At 52.9% G+C, this 20,332-nt stretch overlaps 1 long non-coding RNA gene across 13 annotated transcripts in view; it reads right to left on the reverse strand.

The window, feature by feature from the left end:
• LOC107978752 overlaps nt 1-20,332 on the reverse strand; it is an 88,944-nt gene that overhangs the window by 55,612 nt on the left and 13,000 nt on the right. For 8 of the 13 annotated variants that reach the window (XR_004770175.1, XR_004770170.1, XR_004770176.1 and 5 more), the window contains 4 exons: nt 19,231-19,306; nt 17,468-17,618; nt 4,709-4,814; nt 3,939-4,327 (listed from right to left, as the gene is read on the reverse strand). This is a non-coding gene — a long non-coding RNA (uncharacterized LOC107978752). Of the gene's footprint in view, nt 1-3,067; nt 3,624-3,938; nt 4,328-4,708; nt 4,815-17,467; nt 17,619-18,629; nt 18,826-19,230; nt 19,307-20,332 lie in introns of those variants that run through there. The other 5 variants (XR_004770181.1, XR_004770172.1, XR_004770171.1 and 2 more) reach the window with 4 other exon arrangements.

A 20,332-nucleotide genomic window follows, 5' to 3' on the forward strand; every position in this document is an offset into this window, starting at 1 on the left:
TCTGGCCTAGCAAGCAGCTGGCACATAGACTCCAGTCAGGACATGCACAGCTACAGACCCCCTAAAGGGGCTGTCTCAGTTGGGTGCCTAGAGCTACCGTATCACCTTGCACACCGTAGTGTGCTCAAGTCCCTTCCTTGTGACTGACTGTTCCTGAGCCCCAGCCAGAAAGAAGTCCAGGAAGACAGTCTTCATCACAAGTACCCCCACTCTCTGAGGTAGCACCCCAAAGAAGAGACCAGAAATGGCTCCTTGGCCAGCATCCCATCTGTCCTCTCCTGCACAGTGGGGGACCTCTGGGCCCATGATGGCCATGCTCAGAGCTATCTCTGCACTCAGTAGTGACTGTTACTGCCGCCTACACTGTTGCTATGTCCAGGCTCTGCCTGGCAAAGCAGACTAGGGAAGGGGGCCAGGTAAGGGTGGCTATGAGGCAGTGGCCATCCATAGCCGTTGTCAGCTAAGGGGAGGAGGGCCAGGGAAATCTAGTGACAGACTGTCCTGGGCTCACCCTGGGACTGGTCCCACCTGCTCTCCAGAACACTGTGGAAAATGCCCCTCACTTGCCCACTACTGAGACCAGGGATAATGTCCCCCTCACCAATGTTTCTTCACACAGACACAGACCTCAGCCTCCTGATCTGTTCTGTCTGCTTCCTGTGATCACAGAGAGGCCCGGATGAACCCATATCCCTGTGAACTGGAAGGTGTCATCTGTTGTCAGGAACAGAGTTCTTAGTGAACCTCTGTTGTGGGCAGAAGCCATCGCCCTGAAAGGGAAAGCCTGTGCCTTGGGCTGGTGGGGTCCTGTGGTCTGCTCTCATCCCAAGCCAGCAGAAAGGACCCAGAGAAGGCTGGGAGCTCAAGCCCCTTGAAGCCTCAGAGTCCCACCGTGTCTGCTGTTTCCAGTTCTCACAAAGCCAGCCCTTTTCCTTCTCCAGTGCTCTCCTGCCCTGCCCCCCTCCGGCTCTCTCACCTGCTGTGGCCTTGGAGTAGCCGAAGGGCACAGAATCAGGGAACCATGGTGCTGGGGGCCACACACACGTGTGTTTCTGACCCAAGCAAGAATCCAGGGGCAAAGGAGAGGACTAATTATGGCCCAAGGATAAAAACGGCAGCCAAGCAGCTGTGCAGGGTGGAAGGAATGTTCCCCTCAGAGACACATTTTCCAATTCCTGGGCTGCCGAGAATGCATTCTTTTGACATTTATGAGGCCCGGGCTCCCCATAAACCCAGATTCCAAAGAGGCCGACAGCTGGCCAGATCCCTGGAATCCAGGACGGCAGGATGGCCCTTTACGATGGACGCAGCTGCAGCTGCAGTGCCGGGAGGGTTCTCGAAGCCTACAGGCAACTCTGTCCTCACTCGGCTCCCCTCAACAGCTGGAGAAAGCAGGGCTCAGTTCCTTTGACAGCCGAAGTTCGGGTCAGAGAGGCTGGGCAACTTTTTATAGCTGTGAGCCAGAGTGACTGGCTGGTCTCTACGGCCACACTTGTGCCCATTTGGTTCATAGCACCAGCTATTAGGTATAGAAATAATAAGACTGGAGAGGAATTACCCAACACAAACAGTCCACTCATTGGGGAGCAGCAGCCCTGAAGATGCCCCCCTTTTCTCTTCTATGCCATCAGCTTTTGCGGCAATGGATGCTGTGTACACACAGGAAATAGAAGCAACTGTGCATAGAACTGTGCAGGGTGTCAGGCCAGGAGGCCACTGGAGACAGCCACCAAAGCTGGACTTAGAGCTCCAATTGTCCCTAAAACACTAAGGAACAAGTCTGACTTTGATGCCAGGCCCAGAACTCAGGGGAAGCCAGAGCCTGCTGGGAAACCCAGAACGCAAAGCTCCTTGTGCCTGGCCAACACTGTCCCACTGACCGGACCCTGCACCTCAGGTGAGGCAGGAGCAGCGTGGCTGGAGCTAACTCACTGGTTCCAGAAGCTGCTGTTGGCATTCTCCAGTGCTATGTCAGTGATGCACTAGACGCTTGGAAATCTGCCGTATGGGTAGATCCATCACTATATGTCAGAAGCCAATCAGTCCTTGTGCCAACCATCGCAGCCTCCATGGAACTTCTTGGTTTGAACTTTGCTTTTAGTCATTCTACATGGGGTCAGCCTGGACCAAGGCCCCCAGTACCCAAAGAAAAAATAGGTCCAGTGTCAGTTCTAGAGAGAAATGCTGTGAATGAGTTGGATGTAAATGACCCTTCAAGGGCTTCTAAGCTGATCCTCCAGGTGATGGTGCTATTTGGGGTTCTAAAAACTTAAGAAGGCCTCAGCACAGGAAATAGACCAGAGGAGGTGGGGCCTGGGCCCCTTCCATCTCGCTGCTTCCTGTCTCCAAAGATGAGCACTTCCTTCACTACCGTGATGTTCCACCACCCTGGGCTGAACCCTCCTACTGTGAGCCGAAACAGATAATTCCTCCCTTTACACTGTTTTTCTCAGGCATGTGGTCAGCGGCACAAAGGTCACCAAGGGAGATGCTGTCACCCTAAAGCTCAGATCATTCTCATAAGTGCTTTGTCAAATACAATGTCTAGTGTGGGCAGATAACCACACACACACACACACACACACACACACACACACACACACACACACAATTCTTCAACCAAGAACGAGGAAGAAGAAAAAGAAGAAGGAAGAGGAGGAGGAAGAAGGGGGATAAGAAGGAAGAAGAAAGGAAAAAAGGAAGGGGGGAGGGAAAGAGAAAGGAAGGAAGGAAGGAAGGAAGGAAGGAAGGAAGGAAGGAAGGAAGTGACAGTAGGAACAGATGTTCAAAGACATAAAGTTTGGGGGATTCCGACCGACAAGATATGGTTGCAATGCTCACTAAGTTCAAAAGACAAAACATTCAAAAGTATCTGCAAGAGACTGAAAAACCATAAAATGTGTCAGAGATTTCAAAACGAATCAAATAGCAGTGTCTGAAACTGGGGCTGGAGGTGCAGCCCAGTTGGCTGCGTGCTCACCCAGCATGCATGAAGCTCTGGGCTCGATCCCCCCACACCACGTGAACAAGTGTGGTGGTGCACGCTGTGATCCCAGCACTCAGAAGGCAGGAGCAGGAAGTTCATTGCAAAATCAAGGTCAGCCTGGGCAACATAGTAAGCCGCCTCCCATGTGGTCACATGTTAGAAGCTAGGATATTGTGAAGAGGTCATTTCTCCCCAGGCTGCTTCATTTCAATACACTTCCAACCAAGATCCCACAGGGGTGGGGCAGGGCTGAATAAACTAACTCTCAAATATCCCGAGAATTGCAGAGGCTTCCCACCACAGCACCACAAACATAAATAGTGGGGATAAACCTGCGTGCTGGAGACCCAAGCTCATTTTAAAGCCATTTGGAGGGGATATTGGCATGAGGACAGGCAGGGAACATACATAACACATAACAGGGAGCCACACAAAGACTTGGAAATCGCTGCCACTTCTTCTGTGACCTTGGCAGGCCAGTGGCACTCTGGGGCACAGACCTCCTTTCAACAATAACCACTGGCCAGCATGGGGGGAAGGGCTCAGCTCACACCTCCAGCAGCAGGAGGTCCAAGGTGACATGCTGCAGCAGGCAAGCCTCAGGGATGCTGAGCATCACTTCCCTAGTGGGGCGCAGCTTTTTAAAGAAGGAGAGAGAAAGGGGGAGAGAGAGAGAGAGAGGGAGGGAGGGAGGGAGAAAGAGAGGGAGAGGGAGAGAGAGAGAGAGAGAGAGAGAGAGAGAGAGAGAGAGAGAGAGAGAAAGGTTAATGAATTCAGTAGCACTCCCAGGAAGTCCCCATCCATACAGTGGTCAAAGACACAGCCAGCAAAGCCTTGGCATCAAGGAGGCATGATGCAGCACAGTCCAAAAGCTCCAGCAGGGGCTGGGCAGACAGCTCCGGGGTTAAGGATGCTCACAGTTCTTGCAGAGAACCCAGACTTGGTGACTCACCAAAGCCAGTGATTTGGTTGCCGGGGAATCCAAAGCCTCTTCTGGTCTCTGCAGGCTCCTGAATGCATGTGATGTGCAGAAACTCAACGGGAGCTCGAACACACACTCGCGTTTAAATGATGATAATAATAAAATAATAGTGGCTCCAGCCAGCTGCAGTGTCCTTCGTCTTGGAAGTCGCCATGTGTGTGAGAGCTCACACTAAGCTGCTCTGGAATCAGACTGGCATCCCCGTTTCAGACCTAAGTCTGTTTCTTAGCGTTCTTCCAGGCCTCTTGTCCGGGCATGGACTTGCCTGCCTAACTCTGTGTCAGCGAGGAGAGGATACCAGAGAAGTCAAGAGAAAAAACATTGTGCTCCTTGTTGAAAAGCCCCCTCAGTCATTTGTCCTGGGTCCAGATGAAAGAAAAAAAGAAAGAAAAAGGAAAGGAAAGGACATGACTTGGTGGAGGAGAAGGGTCATTGTAGATAAAAGGGACAACACAGCCAGAGGCAGGGACAGGGACTTCTGGGAGAGTCCAGAATGGACATGACCAGACTGAGCTGGCCCATATGGGGGTAGGCGAGGGTGCTGAGAGAACCAGGTATAGCAGCCATGAGGCCAAAGGTACAAAATGGAACAGTAACCAAATAGGGAAGAGCCTCTGGGGGAGAGTTGGGGAGAGTGAGAAGTATGCCAGCTATATTCTAACAGCGACTAAGGGATGCTGGAAGACCCTGGTGGCCAAGTCCGATATGATGTGTAAATATGCCCTGGGTTTGAAACTTACCATCCCTGAGAACAGCGAGAAGGTAAACCATCTCCAACAGAGGTTACCGCTGTTCATCCTGTAGCATTAAGCTGTCCACAGTGGGAAAGAGCCGCCAGAGGCTCACCTGCAGAGAGACAGGAGAGACGGCTCTACTGTTCAGAACCGCAGCTATGTTTCAACAGGGTTTCCCGGTCAGTTCCTGCTGGATGTTTTGAGGGCCTGATTTGATACTGTGTTGCTATCTGTCTGCTACTTCTCTCTATCTGCTATTCACGATTCCTTTCCTGCTGTTTGTTATACACGTAACAAACACAACTGAAAACGTGGCTATTGGAGACCGTTCTCCAGACATCAAGGAGAGAATACATGAATCCCATATGTAAAATGTACCTAATCTCCCCTCCCCTGTCGCCCACGCACACACATACACACACAGCTCCTGAGCGAGGTGCCAGGATGTGGTTTCTGCCTTTAAAAACCCCATGTTCTGGATACTCAGGGATATACCAACATCCCTTGAGCACTTGGGGTTCCGCACAGTCAGTTTAACAGAAGTTAAATTAACTGAGACATCCTGACCCCCAGGTACCTAGAACAGAGTTTCATAGTTTTCCTTGGGACTCTCCATCAAGGAGATACAATTCTAATTAAACTTGGTATGGCGCCTGTTGGTGGTGGCACATGCCTTTAGTCCCAGCACTTGATGAGTTCCAGGCCAGCCTGGTCTACAGAGTGAGTTCCAGGACAGCTAGAACTGTTATAAAGAGAAACCTTGGGGGGGGGGGGCGGGAACAAACCTGGAATGGCCTCAGCAAGAATACAAGATGGAGTAACCTCTTTTTTTTAAGCCTCTTTTTTAAAAAAAGATTTATTTATTTTATGTATGAGTGTTCTGTCTGCATGTACATCTTTATGCCAGAGGAGGGCATCATACCCCACTACAGATGGTTGTGATTGTAGGGACTTGAACTCAGGACCTCTGGAAGAGAAGCCAATGCTCTTGCTCTTAATCACTGAGCCATCTCTCCAGCCCCTGACCTCTGTCTGCACCCTCTTGCCCAGTCACAGTGCCTGCCACCATGCTGACAGTCTGAGTTTGGTGGCTGGAACCCACATAGTGGGAGGAGAGAACAGACTTTTGCAAGTCATCCTTTGGCTCCACATAGGCACACAGCATAAATTGTTTAAACTTTTAACACACTAATTAATTTCTAAAAAGGCAAAGCAGACAGGGTAGATCACAGAATCTTTTAGGGCTGTGGCCATCTGGTATGATATGGGGGGGTGGGGGGCATTTCACTGCACTTGTCAAACCCATAGGATGTAACAGGCAGAGAGTAAGCCCTATGTGAGCCCTATGTGAGCCACTTTGTCTGATATCAGGTCAACGGGCAAACAGGAACTCTGTGCTTCTTACTTGTTTCTTCTGTAAATCTAAAGCCACTCAAAAAAAAAAAAATTGTCCATGAAAATCAAAACAGTACCCTCTCCCAGCCCCCACAAAGCCACCAGATTGGCCTTATCTAAAAGGAGTAATGACACAAACCCCTAAAGGCCCAGTAACTCAGCTCCTAAGAAGGAACGTTGGAAGCTGTGATGCTGGTTCACCTGTATTCGCTCATGAGTGTATTCAGAGAAGCATTGGTCACAGCACCCAGCCACACTGGAAAATGTCCCATCTTCATCAGACTGAGCTATGTTTGCATCGTATAGCAAGCCGTTGCTATGCAAGCTGTAGATTATCACCAGAGATCACGGAACTCCAGCCAGTCCATAGCCTCATGCCTGTAGGCCTGAAGGCATACAGGTAGGAAGCTGGGCTGAGCATTGGGACAAAAAAAGACAGTAAAAGAACAAGAAGATAAGTGTAATCAGTCTAATCCCAGCATGGAGGACATGCACACTCACAGGACTGCTCAGTGCCAGTGCTGCTTAGAGAGGAATGTGCTGGCGTGATGGACGGCAAGGAAGAGTCGTCAGCCGGAAGGGACTGGGGCTGGGTGACGTGGTAGTCCCACTGAGTTCCACCGAACCACCTAGGAGACACACCTCCGGCTGTGCGGCTGTGCTTCTCTGGAGAGGATTAACTAAGGGGTTATTCTGCCCTCAGAGTGGATGTTGCTTTCCAGCAGGCAGCCTAGATACCGAGAGGTCTGAGGGTGGGACAGCACACCTGGGCCTGCCTTCATGCCTCCTTTCTGGTTGATTGCATCTACTGACACTGTTTGCTGCTGCCATCTTCTACTAACAATCCCAGTCTCCCAGGCCTTCAGACGCGAGCAGGCTCTCCAGAGAACTCCAGGCCTTCGGCACTGGTTTGGGATGGCTAAGGCATCTGGCTTTGTACACTGAGCAGCTCCGGGGTTCTCAACCCTTCCCACATGTACACAGACATTGTTGTGCTCTACAGCCCCTGGTGTGTAAGCTGGGCTAATAGTACACTCTACTAGCTCTGATCCTCTAGAGAGCCTCACCTAATGTGAGTGATTTGTATGGCCTCATGGAGACTGGCTTTATCATCCCCGGGCATACTGCACATTTATGATTTAGAAATGTTGCCTCATGTGTGTTGTATTTGACAATAAAACAAGAAGCATGAGGAAAATGGACTTTGTTCTCTTATTTGGCTTATTCTGCTTAAAGCAGGGTGCAAAGCATGGCACCGTAAGTACAAAGTCCTAGCTTCTCCACTTCTGCATCACCCTTCCGGGGGCTTGGGTCCTGGAACTCTGACCAGGGCGATGAGGTGTTGAGGGAATGAGAAAGGACAGACACCAAAGGACCAACAGACACGTGGACACGGAGAAGCCGGGATCAGGTGGTCTGGGGGCTCCCATGTTGAAGCCACAGCACGGAATGTTTATTCTATAACAGCTGGACAGGGGTGCATGATTGCTGCACAGAGATAAGCAAGGAGGCGGGGTTACCATCTCCTCAGCTGAACAAGAGGACTGGCAGGCTCTGGAGAGCAGCCTTCAGGCAGCAAACATTGCAGTGGGGTGGAGAGAGCACTGGCGACATTTTCTGCTCATACTGTCAGCATTTGCATTCAAACCTGAGGGAGGCTTTGCCGTCACCAGGGATGGACTTGCCACTCCAATAAGGCTGAAGGGTCCTTGTTATGCCTATGTCAAACGTTCACTCTGGATGTGTCTCATTCCCTACACACCCACACTCACAACCCTGGTTGTCACTCACCCTGAAATGGCTGCAGGTGTCTAAAGTTGGCACAACCAACATCACATGGGTGCAAACTAGGCCTTGACCCCAGGTCACTGAGCACCTTCTGGCTAGAACAGTCTTAAGTGCCTGAGATAACCTTCTGTATATATGTTTCTCTTTCTGGTTGATGAATAAAACACTGATTGGCCAGTAGCCAGGCAGGAAATATAGGTGGGGCTACCAGTCAAGGAGGAGAATTCTGGGAAGAAGAGGAGAGTGAGGCTGCCAGAGAGACACCATGTAGCTGCTGAGGAAGCAAGAGGTCTGGACATCACCAGGTAAGCCAAGAGCTCGTGGAGATACACAGAGTAATAGAAATGGGTTAATAGTTAAGAGAGTGCTATCTAGTAAGAAGCCTAAGCCATTGGCCAAGCAGTTTATAATTAATGTAAGTCTCTGTGTGTTTATTTGGGGTTGAAGGGCAGCAGGACCAGGCTGGACAGAAACTTCATCTGCAACCCTGACACCTTTCATGCAGACAGAACCCTACGTCACCCCAACCTGTGTGTCTGTGCCTGATGTCACTGTCACCCCAGGTGTCCTGCACCCTGCCAGTACCCATGGCCATGCCCTGCATGGCCAACTTGAAGCAGCAATCAGGCCTATGCATCAATGATCAATAATCTGAACCAAAAAGTGTGCTCCGCCTGACAAGGAGCTGTTTCCTGATTCCCTCCTGTGGAAATGACAGAGCCTAGCCACCCATCCTGCCATGCTGAGGGCTAGTTACGCAGGTCACTATGCCATCACAGTCCAAGGCTTGTCCCTCAGCCCCTGCTCGTGCAGCCTTGAAGACTGAAGCACCTGACAGTTAACTCTCCCTAGCGCTCTTCACCTCCACCTCTCTTCCTTCTCCCTCTCCCACAGGAGTAACTGATACCCCCTCCCACCTATGAAACCCTCCAGGGTGCACTGGGGCACCGAGAACCCAATAAACATCACCCCCACACACACCAAGATCTTTTTGCTCATTCTGGACAGCTTATGTTCTCAGGGCACCCACCCAGCCTCCTTCTACCTTCCGCAGCTACCCCCACCCCTGTGCTAGGCTGCAGACTGCTCAAATAATCTAGCCTCAGAGGCTACTTCATGACCCACCCCCAGGCTGGAGAGAACGGTACTGAAGGCCAGGTTAGATCCTGTCAGCTTGAGACGGACTTTGTAATCATGAGGTAAGCCAGCCAGGCTCTGCCCTTCAGGGTTCACAGCCTCAAGTCATGGCTTTGGTCTTTGCAAAATACCTGTGCCTCTCCCAGTTCTCCACCGAGTCACACCCATGAGCAGTGGGAAAAGATAGGGACAATCACTCCCATTATATAGATGGCAAAACTAAGGCTAAGGGTGTGTCTCCATTACTTTTCTGTCTCTGGGACAAACACCATGACAAAGACAACTTATAAGAGAAAGGATTTCATCGGGCTTAAGGTCACAGAGGGTTGGAGGCCATGATGGTTGAGCCAAGGCATGGAAGCAGGAACAGCTGAGAGCTCACATCTGAAAAGTAGGGGGCAGCGAGAGCACACTGGAGATGAAACCTCAAAGCCCGACACCCACCCCCCACTCCCACACCCCCACATGCTTCCTCCAACAAGGCCACACTCCTAATCCTTCTCAAACAGTTCCACCAACTGGAGACCAAGTATTATGAGCCTATGAGGCCCATTCTCATTCAAACAATCACAAGCAAAACTATCTCCACACACCACAGCCAGGAGATACCTGCCCCTTCCTAGACCACACAGTCCCTGGTGTGTAATCAGAATTCATCTGTAGCGTGCCTAGCCCCAAGTCATCCTACGAGTGCCAGGGTCTGAAGCCTTGACATCAAAGGTTCGCCAAGGCTAAGTTAAGCAGTGCCAGCCTACCTCTGGCTGGACTTATAACAGCCAGAGTTATAAAGCATTTGTCACTCTGGATTCTCTCAGCCAGTCCAGAGGGATCCCATTTTACAGAAGAGGAAAGTGAGTCTGTGAAAGATTTAGTAACTCCACACAGCTCCTTCAACAAGTAGCAGGTCCCAGGACTATAGAGTCCCAGAGTGCTAGAGAGGCAGCCACTCCCTCCCCTCACTACTTGGAACCTGCCTGTCTTCTGTGATGTGTAACATCTCATCTTCCATACAGGAGGCCAATGCCAGACCTCCCAAATGCTGGGCAAGTCTGTTGGTTCTGACTGGTAATCTTGGCCACAGATTCCCAGTCTGAGCTGCTTGCTCCATATCACACACACACACACACACACACACACACACACACACACACACACGGACTCACACGGACACGGACATACGGACAGACACATGTCTGGAAGCTGCAGACCTGGAATGGAGGACCAAGGTAAGAGCTAGGGACGGCCCTTAGTTCATACCCCATCTTGAACAGCTTCTAGCACTGAAGTGGTTAAAGCCTCTGGGCCAGTCTAATCAATTCATTATCATTTCTAATACAGATCAATACTCACTAGCATCCATTTGACAAAGCCTGAGGCCCTCAGACCCAAAACATGAAAGACTTCCTAAGCCACCACCAGCCCCTCCCCGAGCCTCATCCTTTAGTGTTCCTGATCACTGCCCGGGAAAGATGCAAATCGATGGGCTGCATTGATCACCTTCCCTCCTGCAGCCCACAGACACGTGCCCCACCCCTCCCCCACAGCCCCCAGTGGAGCCCCTGCCTCCCACAGAAATGAGGGCCACTTTGAAAGCCCTGATTGCCCTGCCACCCCGAGGCCCACTGCCTCAAGGCACTACCCCCTGACACGCGCCCTGCATCCCAGCTTTGTCTTCGGTAATAAACAGGATTTCTCTTCCAGCTCAGCCTATGTCTAATTTATCAGGCCAGGTGCAGTTAATCTGCCTTTGGTTGCTGGCTGGGCTTGGGGGACAGAGACGGGTGTGAGCCCACTGCTGTCTGCCTTCCCTGACAAACAGAGAGGAGGGCAGGGAGGGGGGAAGATGAAAGGGGGGGAAGGAGGGGAGAGAAGAGAAGGGAAAGGGGAGCGGGGAGGAGGGAGAAGGGAGGAGGGGGGAGGGAAGGCAATGGGAAGGGAAGGGGCTATGGCTCCTCACTAGCTGATCTTCCTCATAATGGAGCCAGCAGAAGCTTCCATGTAGCATCCCCAGGGGCATCTCCCCTGGCCCCTTTGGTCATTTCCCACTGGGAACTCTGACCTCACCAAGCTGCTATAAACATTCAAGGATAACAGGGAATGAAGATCCGGTGTTGAGACCCGAATACAGTAGGTACTCAATAAAGGGCTACATCCGATACCTTTAACAGTATCATAGCACTGGTCACGGTATGTTGGTTATCGCCGACCTCGTCAACTTGGTCCCATTCACACAGAAGATGAAGGCCAGGGTCAGGAGGACGTATCCACCTTGGCTGTCCCCTACAGACGCCCCCTGGACACCAGGTGTCAGCATTCCTTTTCAGGTGGCAGAGCTGCCATGTGGAATCTGATGCCAGCACGTGGGGTGTCCCCAGGGGCACTGCACACAAGCCCAGTAAATGTTCCTGGACAGGGAGCAGCTAAAGCCAATCAAACACTGTAAATACTGTGTGTCCAGGGCTGCAACTACATTACACACTATCAGTAAATAATAGGCCTGGGTGGAAACACCCTCAGACAGCCTCCTGCCCCTGGGAAGCTCCCTCCCAGAGCTAAATGGCAGCCAAGTGCTGTGGCGAGAGGAAGGAAGTGAGCAGGATGTGTAACTGTTTGACACTGGCATCACTGGGGACACCTTCCCCTAAGAAGATACAAGAGGAGTAGGAGTAGGGCGGGGCAGCATTGCACCCCACTTCTCTCAAGTTTGGCCACTCAGCAGGCATTAAGTGCCCCAGTGGGCAGATGTAGAGGCCAGTCAATGGAGCACAGCAAAGGAGGAGGTAAGGTCACCCACCTAGCCTCAGTTTACTCCTCCATGAAAGGGGCATGAGAACATCTCCCTGGAGGGAGTGGGTTCAGGTGCCTGCCCCAGGATTACACACTGGAAGTGCCGTGGGAACGCTCATGACCAGCGACTTCCAAATGCAGGTTCACCTGTGAGCGTCCATCCCCGGGCACAGCCATCCCAACAAGGACTGTGTGCCACCCCGGAGCAGCTTTCCGCCGCACCTCACAGCTTCTGCACTGAAGAAACCCAAGACCCCTTAGGGCCTGTCCTAGCCAGCTCATGTCAACTTGACACAGGCTCCAGCTATTTGGGAAGAAAGAGCATCAGCTGAGAAAACGCCCCCACCAGACTGGTCTATGGGCAAGCCTGGGGTACATTCCTTAACTAGTGATTGATGTGGGAGGGCCCAGGCCACTGTGGGCGGTGCCACCCCTGCACAGTTGGCCCTGAGTCGAATAAGAAAGAGCCATGTGGAGTTGAATGAGAGTGCTGCTCCGCCATGGTCTCCACTTCAGTTCCTGCCTCCAGGTCCTTGCCTTGGGTTCCTGCCCTGACTTTCCCTCCTGCTGGACTTAGGAACCATAAAATAAACCCCTCTGTGCCCAAGTTGTTTCTGGTCATGGTGTTTCAACACGGCAATAGAGACCCCAACTACGACAGTGCCTCGTCCGGCTTTCTTCCCATTCTCTCCAATCTTTCCGGCCACCACAATGGTGCAGGGTCTGTATACCAAACTTAGTGAAGGATTTATTCTTCCCAACACCTCTCTATCTCCATATCTCTCCCTTAAGTTAACTCATTCTCCAGTTCAGGCTAGCAAACTCCTATTGACCCAGCTCAAATGCTTCTTCTTCATGGGACTATTGTTTTCCAGGGGGAGGGGAGGGTGCAGCCACTCCTTTCTCATTGTTTTCCAGGGGGAGGGGAGGGGCAGCCCCACCCTTCTCTCTAGGCTTCAGCAGCAGCCTAGACAAGGTCAGAAGATGCAACTGTCACTGGCCTACTCCACAGCAGCTTGCGTTTCTTACCCCACAGATATATTGAGTTGCTGTGTTAGCACACTGTACCCCACTACCCAGAGCCCAGCTGCATGACCCTGGGGAGCCACCACAATCCACTTGGGCACCAGAGCTCCTTAGAAGCAGAAATGAAGCCAGTCTCTCTGAGAAGAGGACTGATAGGCAGCCTGTGAAGTTTCTGGGCCTCCAGCCCTATGTTTGCTGTGTGTGGAACAAGCCTCGGAGCTTGATGCCAGGCCAGTGCCCAGCTGTCCCACAGCTCCCAAGAGAAGGGGACCCAAAGGCCTAGCCAGCAGCCCAGGGGCTTCCATTGCAAAAGGCCCCTGAGGCTCAGCTGCCTTCTGCCACCCTCTTCAACAGGACTCCATGACTCTTCTGGTCTATCCAGCAAAGTCCTTGGCCCCAGGTGTAAGCTTCTGTCCCCCAGGACTCCTGCCCTTGGCAACAATGTGGCCTTTCCAGGATGACAGCACTTGCAGAATTCTCTCAGGCCCTAACAGAGGAGTAGCATGCCCTGTTGAGTCTCAAGCCCTGGGACAAAGGCTGAGGTGCCTATTTAACATAGCAAACCGACATGACCCCTAGGTTCTCCCAGCACACCTTACTCCCTGCCTGCCACAGAGAATGGCTGGTTATTCCTCCCTCTGCCCTGAACTCCCCAGCCCAGCGGCTGGGCTGCCCTTCCCCCATGGGGTCTGCCCTATGCAGCCATGCCATTTTGGCTACCTCACCCTTTTGTACCTTTGCTCTCTCGGCTGCTGTACCTAGTTCTCCTCTCTCCGTCCTCTCCCTTCCCTTCCCTAACCCTCTGTGTGGGTCCTAGCAGTGGCCAAGAGAGTCAGTTGAGGTCACCCATGAGGGTGATCTCAGGAGCAGCCATTAGACTGGTCACAAGGTGACCTTGTGACTCTGTGTTCAGCCTGGACTCTGTGTCTGCACTTGTCTCTAGTCACCTCCAGGGCGTGTATGGCATGTCCCTTCTCTGAGGACTATCTTAGACCATATATCCCAAATCTGCCCTGTCCTCACCCACATTGTGTACACACACACACACTCAGGAGTGGGACCCAGCCATCACTCCTCATCCTTGCTGAGCAGAGGGCATGCTTCCCCATGGCAGACACTGCAGCCTTGTTAGGGACAGGAACTCTACGGGGAAAGGCAGGGAATGTACACGGAGCAGGCCTGAGAATGCAGACAAACAAGAGAGGCTGGTCAGTAAGAAAGCATTATACCACAACGGGTCTCCGTGGGCGGAGCGTGGAGAGGCTGGGCAGGCCACGGGGCTCAGGGACATTGCTGCTTGGAGACCCTGGCTAGTGACACAATAATGAAAAGTCACAATGTTTAACAAACACATTGACATGAGCTCCACCTGTCTATGCCAAAGAGGTCTGAGGAGGGGGCGTGGGAAACCCTTGCTGAGGGGAAGGATCACTGGGCTGGTGTTTTTATCAAAGCCAAAGCCAAATCCCACCTATGGGCAAGTTCAACATGGCAGACAAGATGCAAGAGGGAAGCCCCCGTGCACCCCAGCAGTCAAGCTGGGCAACCCCTCCACCCCAGGGATATGCATGAAGGACCAAGGTAGGTGGCTGGGCAGTTCTACCCAAAGCCACCAAGTCCCCAGGAGCCCCAGCGAGGGGGAGAGGGGTCAGAGTGTGAATGGGGCCCTCTGCCCCTGCTCACCTTGGCTGCTGAACAAGTGACCCAGAGCAGCAATTTGGCTCACCATGAAGAGCTGAGTACCGGCACATAGCAACCCAACAGGCTGCACCAGGTTCATGGTCATGGCTGTAGCCACCACCAAGGCAAAGGAGGCATTGGCTGGGAGGCTCAGGAAGCAGCCAGACCTTGGGCAGGAGTGACTCCTCTGTGTCCTGAGGGCAGGACCAGATCTGATAGGGTCAAGACACCATTCTCTGTGAAACCCCAGCTTGGGCCTCTGAGATTCTCTGCATCGGGTCCTTAGGGCAGCGCAACACCATTGCTCAAGTCATCCAGCAGGGCTGCACCCCAGAGCAGAGCAGCCCTGCAGATACCAGACAACAGAGTAGAACTGCTTGCATGCCTCCCAGGCTGCAACTGTCATTCCCTGACCCATCCACTTTAGGGAGCGCAAGGGGAGGGCTAGCCACATACTCCTTGTCCTCAGACCGCCTGAGTGAGCAGCCATGGTTGACACAACTTGCCATCTCCTGCAGAAGAGAAGGTGTGTAGGCGTGGGCCCTGTCTTGCTATGTGAGGACTGACTTAGATGTTCCGCTTTGGTGGCATTCCACGTTCAGCTGTCACATCAAGCCCCTGCACACAGGCATCCTTCCACCCCCACTCAGCCTGCTTGGACTGGGTACCCCCGGGGGCATGTATTGAATAGCCATGACCCTAAGGGAACTCACTTGGCAGGAGTGTTGACACTTCACAGACTGGCCTGAGCTGCAAATTGATTACGCAGTTGGGGATTTTGAGAGATGGTTACCCAGCATGAGCGGTGTGACAGGCCTAATATAGGAGCACTGTCATGTGTTACCAAACTGCTGAGGACCCACCCTCTACCTGCCTCTTCTGGGTCAACTCATTCGCCAAACATTGCTTGTCCATTCCTGCATGCTGAGCTAGGGACCCAGGAGATGGGTGATAGGGGGTAGTCCCAGCTCAGAGAGTTACCTCAAGGCATGGGACAGAAAGTACTCCCTGTTCCCTTGGAGGCTCCAATTATGAAGCAAGATAGTGGGGTTCCTGATTCCCCATCCAGAGCTGAGCACAGACCCCAGGGAACATGGTACAGACACCCCCAGCTTATATAAACTTGCCACCAGGCAGAGCCAGCTACAGCATCTGAGCGAGGCTGCTAAGCTGTGCCTACACGGGGGCGGGGCCAGGAGAACAGGTCTTTGACCTGCAGCGTGCCCGTGGAATCCGGAAGATCTTTTTCCAATTACCCAAACACGGGAGCCTGGTTTTCCATGTCAGAGAACAAACATTTCATCATTTTTATCTTTCCTGTCAGGCCCAGAGGAGCTGCTCGCTGCAGTCTCTTGAGGGACTCTGTGTAAAGTGATCGTGGCTGGGCTCAGCTGCCAGCAGACCAGCGTTGGGGGTGAGATACCGCCTGGCTCTTGACCCAAGAAGGCAGGTTACCTATTGACCTTGTCCAGTCCAAAGGCTTTTTGTGCCACCCTGCCAACCACACCCCACCTTGCAAACAGCCTTCCCATTTGCAGGGCAGAAGCTCACCTCTTCTTAAGGTCCAGTGTCTAGGATGGCTTCCAGTGCCCACCCTGCCTGCCAAGCTATTCCTGGGTTTGCCCCTGGGTGCCTCAACCCTCTTTTGTGCCTCTGCTCATCCACCCTGGGTGCTACAGGTCTGACTTCACACCTGGGAACCTCTGTTTCTTTGGCCTGGCCCTTCACTGGCTGGTCCCTAAGCTTCCTTGTGGCTGATGCCAACTCCCATTGGTTTAGCCTCCTGGTGCCCCCTAGAGCCTGGCACTCCACTGTGGCTCAGAAAACATGAGAGCCTCTGAACAGGAATGAGAGCTTCAAGGACACAGGGTCCTCAAGTGTGACACAAGGAGCTTTGGACAGCCTGCTGTGTGGCCCTGGGGCTGCCACTCACACACAGGGCACTCTAACACAGGGCTGCCCAGCCTACAGAGCAGAAGCTTGAAGAAGATAGGTAAGGTTGCCCTGGGCAGGTGTGGAGGGGCCCACATGGCCTGATGAGAAGACAGGAGGGGACAAGGGTGGACCTCAGTAGGAGAGGGCCTGGTAGGTGCCTTGTACCCTGGGCCACAGCTCCAGAGCTGAGCCGCATCTCATGGAGAGAGGTGTTTGGGAGTTCCTGGACACCATGATTCCTACTCTTGCCAAGAGGCAGCTGCCTCGGTGACAAATATAGATGGGAGCATCTAGCACAGAGTATGAAGTGACCCACCGTGTCACAGGACCAGCAAGGGGACCCAGAGAAGGGCGTCTGAATCAGGCTTTCTGCCAGTTCCCTCTCTGGGCCCTTCCCTGCCCTTCCAGGAGCACATGGCTCATAGCTGATAAGGAGCCCAGCTGTCTCCATCATGCTGGGCCTACCTTAGAGAGAGGGAGAAGACAGAAGCAAGCCTCCTGTGAACGCTCTGGCCCGTCCAGGCTGATGAGTGTGAAATGGGCTCCCTTGTGGGGAGGTCTTGGGCTGCCCCATCTATTGAATGAGCCAGTCCTAGATAGGTACTGACCTCCAGAGAAGTAAGCCCAGGCTTCAGATCCCAAAGCCAAGTACTTAGGGCTGAATCAACAGTGTCAGGCCTTTTTCCTGTAGGACAATAAATCCGTGATCGGAAGACTCCAGGAGCTGGGGAGCATCTGTATATCAGGGGAGACAGGCTGTCAAGCAGCCCAGAGCACCTTCTCCACTGTCAGCTGTGGCCCTTCACATAGGCTCTACTGCACCAGCGTGTCCAGGCCTCCCGAAGGCAGTGAGTTATTTATGGACTAGGAATCCAGACCAGAGACGCCCGGCAGCCGCAAATTGACCCTCCTGCCCGCCTGCCTTGTCCCCCCTCCTATTTATCCAGGATGAGGTGAGGAACTGACATTGTATATTCATCCCCGGCCCCCAGAACCTGTCACTGCACCCTTATTTACCGACAGGTCCTGTCACCAGACGGAGCTGCTCCACTGCCAAAGACACAGTTTAATGGATGCAGATAAAGATGAAGTTTGCAGAGGCTGGTGTTCTGAGGGGGTGGGCAGCCACCCATGCTATTGTGCCAGGCAGGGTCCTCCTCCTTGTAACCTGTAAAGAGACATCACACACCACTCTGGTGTGACTATGGTTTCTGAGCAGCTGCTGGACTTAATTAAATGTCCCTCCCTGGGTCTCTCCCAGAGATGATGTGCCATGTAAAACCCCCCACCCACCTGCAGAGCAGCCCCTCACTGCTCTGGCTCCCGCCCGACCCCAGCCCTGCCTCTGTCTGGAATCCACCCAGACATCCACAGGCTGCTAATTGCATGGTGGCTTGCCAGGGCCTTCCCAGATCATTAAGATTCATCACCATACTCCCCTGGCTCTGGCCACAGCTGCCCAGCCAATCACTGGCCACCTTGGCCTCAGGAAGGAGGTGACCTGTGATGTGAGCTCCTGCTGAGACCTCTGTTCCATCATTGCCACATGAGAAGGGGCTCCAGAAGGACTTGCCACCAAAAGCATCCTGAAGCCTGTCATCAAATATTGATAAAAGGCAGAGGGGAGAGGACTATGCAAATGACTTAGCAATGGCCAGGCCTGGCTCTCAGGCTTTGGAGTCAGGGAGAGGCCGCAGCAGATCAGAGAGATGCCCACAGCAGCCTCCACACAGTGGATTTACTGTTATTTTTGAACAAAGCCTCTGTGCTTTATTGCTTCAAAGCAATTTGTGGAGCCAACATGTAATATTTGTGATGCGCAGAGGCAAATTCCACATGGATATTCAAGGCCAAAGCCACTGGGATTCTCCAGAGGTGACCTGTCTCCTTGGGTGGAAAGGGTATGGCCTGACCCACCAACTCCCAAGGCAGCCCAGCGGGCCTACTGGCCGCAACCACCAGAAGCAATGGAGAATGGGGGCAGGTACATGAGGCTAGAACTTCTGGAAGATTTCTTACATTTTGAGGCTAGGGGGCTTCCAGAATGTTCTGACCCATCAGCAGCATTGCTTTGGATTGCTTGGGGATCCTACACTGTCTCATTTTGTCCTAAATATAGCCTGTGCCCACCCTACTCGCAGCTGGACCGGGTCTAGATACTCTACCCCCCCAAACCTACTAGACTGAGGCAGGTTCTCCAGCTGTGCACGTTCTCCAGCTGTGCAGGTTTCTGCTTGAGGAGCAACAATAAACCCTTCACTCTCTCAAAAGTAGGTTCCTGTTGGGCCTGACAGTACACACTTGTAATCTTGACACTCAAGAGGCAGAGGCAGCAGAATGGGAAGTTCAAGGCCAGCTTGGGCTACACAACAAGCCTGTCTCAAAAAAGAAAATAAATTACCAGGAGTCAGTCTCTTAGGAAGTAATTTCTTGGATACAGCAAGATGCCTCATTAGGTACAGGCACTTGTCACCAAGCCAAGCAACCTGGGTTCACACTGCTGGACCTACACAGAAGGCAAGAACTGGCTCCCGCAGGCCTCAGCTCCATGTATGGGCATGCACACGCCAACACACACATGCTCTGGCCCTAACTCCAACCACACTGAGGACACTGCTCCCAAGCTCAGTCATCGTTGTATTCTTTTCAGGCAACACTTCCCAGCCTGATCCTCACTGTCTAGGGTGGGGCTCCTGAGACCCCAAGAAAGAGATGCGGGCACAGAGCTGCACCTCTGGGCCACCAGCAGGGCGTGGTCTCCACACTCCTCCCCCACTGACCTGGTCCCACCTCTTTGCCACCTTCTCAAGCAGGCTTCAGGGAGCTCGCACAAAGGGTCCAGTCCGGCCTCCTAGGCTAAGAAGAAACAGGTGAAAGGGCCCCTGGCCTTCAGCTGGAAATGGCTTACGGCTGAAGCTAACCCACCAAGATGGTCTTGGAAGCTCGGAACTTACTGTGTACAGTGGCCCAGCACTGCCACTTGGGCACTGACCCTCATCAGCCCATCTGCTTGTTGGCAGCCTAAAACCCAGGCTTTCTATCCTCTCCTTACTATAGAGGGGGGAGAAAGCCCCTCTCAAGGCAGGAGCCATAGTGCCAGCAGCTGACTTCTCCACAAGCCACACAACTGGCCTCATTCTCATTCTCACCACACTTTAGGTCACAGAGAACTCAGAGCCAAAAGTCCAGGTTCCAGCCCAAGCCCAGCTAAGTGCTGAGGTACCAGTAGGTCAGTAGAAAGTGATGTCCAGCCACGGGGGGCATTACTGGACCCCTCCACCCTATCAGTTTTTCCAAGACTTCCTCCTCCTTGGGAATAAGAAAAGACGGTGCCTTCTTGGAGCCAAATGCAGGCTCTCTTGTCTGTTTCTGGAATGGAAGGTGGGGCTCTGGGAAGGAAGACCCCTGAGGATGCTTGGAGCTGTGCATGATCAAGGCACTGACAGCCAGATATCAAGAGCAGTTGGGAAGTCAGCTGGGATTCGTGGGACACACACTACAACTCCAGAGGGAATGCAAATGGAGTCTACAGAGAGCCCTTGCTTCTGCCCAGCCTCAGCTCCAGAGCCATGGATGCTAGGGACTGCCACTGAGGGTCCATCAGAAAGCACCGGTCTCTGCATACCGCTCTATCCTGTGGGCCTGGCTCCCCCAGTGAGAACAACGCCTCTGCAAGTTTGTAGGTTAACTGACCTTACAGATCTCAAAACCTCAGCTCCCACCTTCAGTGTCACCTGCAAGCTCTGGGGGAGGAGCTGGAGCCAGCCTGCCCTGCACAAGAGCAGGAGCAAGGGCTCCCCAGCAGGGCCTCTCCTCACTGCCCCAACCCAGGCTTAGTCAGTGTCCTGCTGGCCTTGCCAGGGGTTTCTTACAGTTCATTCC

This window comes from Cricetulus griseus, chromosome 5 (genome assembly GCF_003668045.3).
Source record: "Cricetulus griseus strain 17A/GY chromosome 5, alternate assembly CriGri-PICRH-1.0, whole genome shotgun sequence".
Taxonomy (NCBI): domain Eukaryota; kingdom Metazoa; phylum Chordata; class Mammalia; order Rodentia; family Cricetidae; genus Cricetulus; species Cricetulus griseus.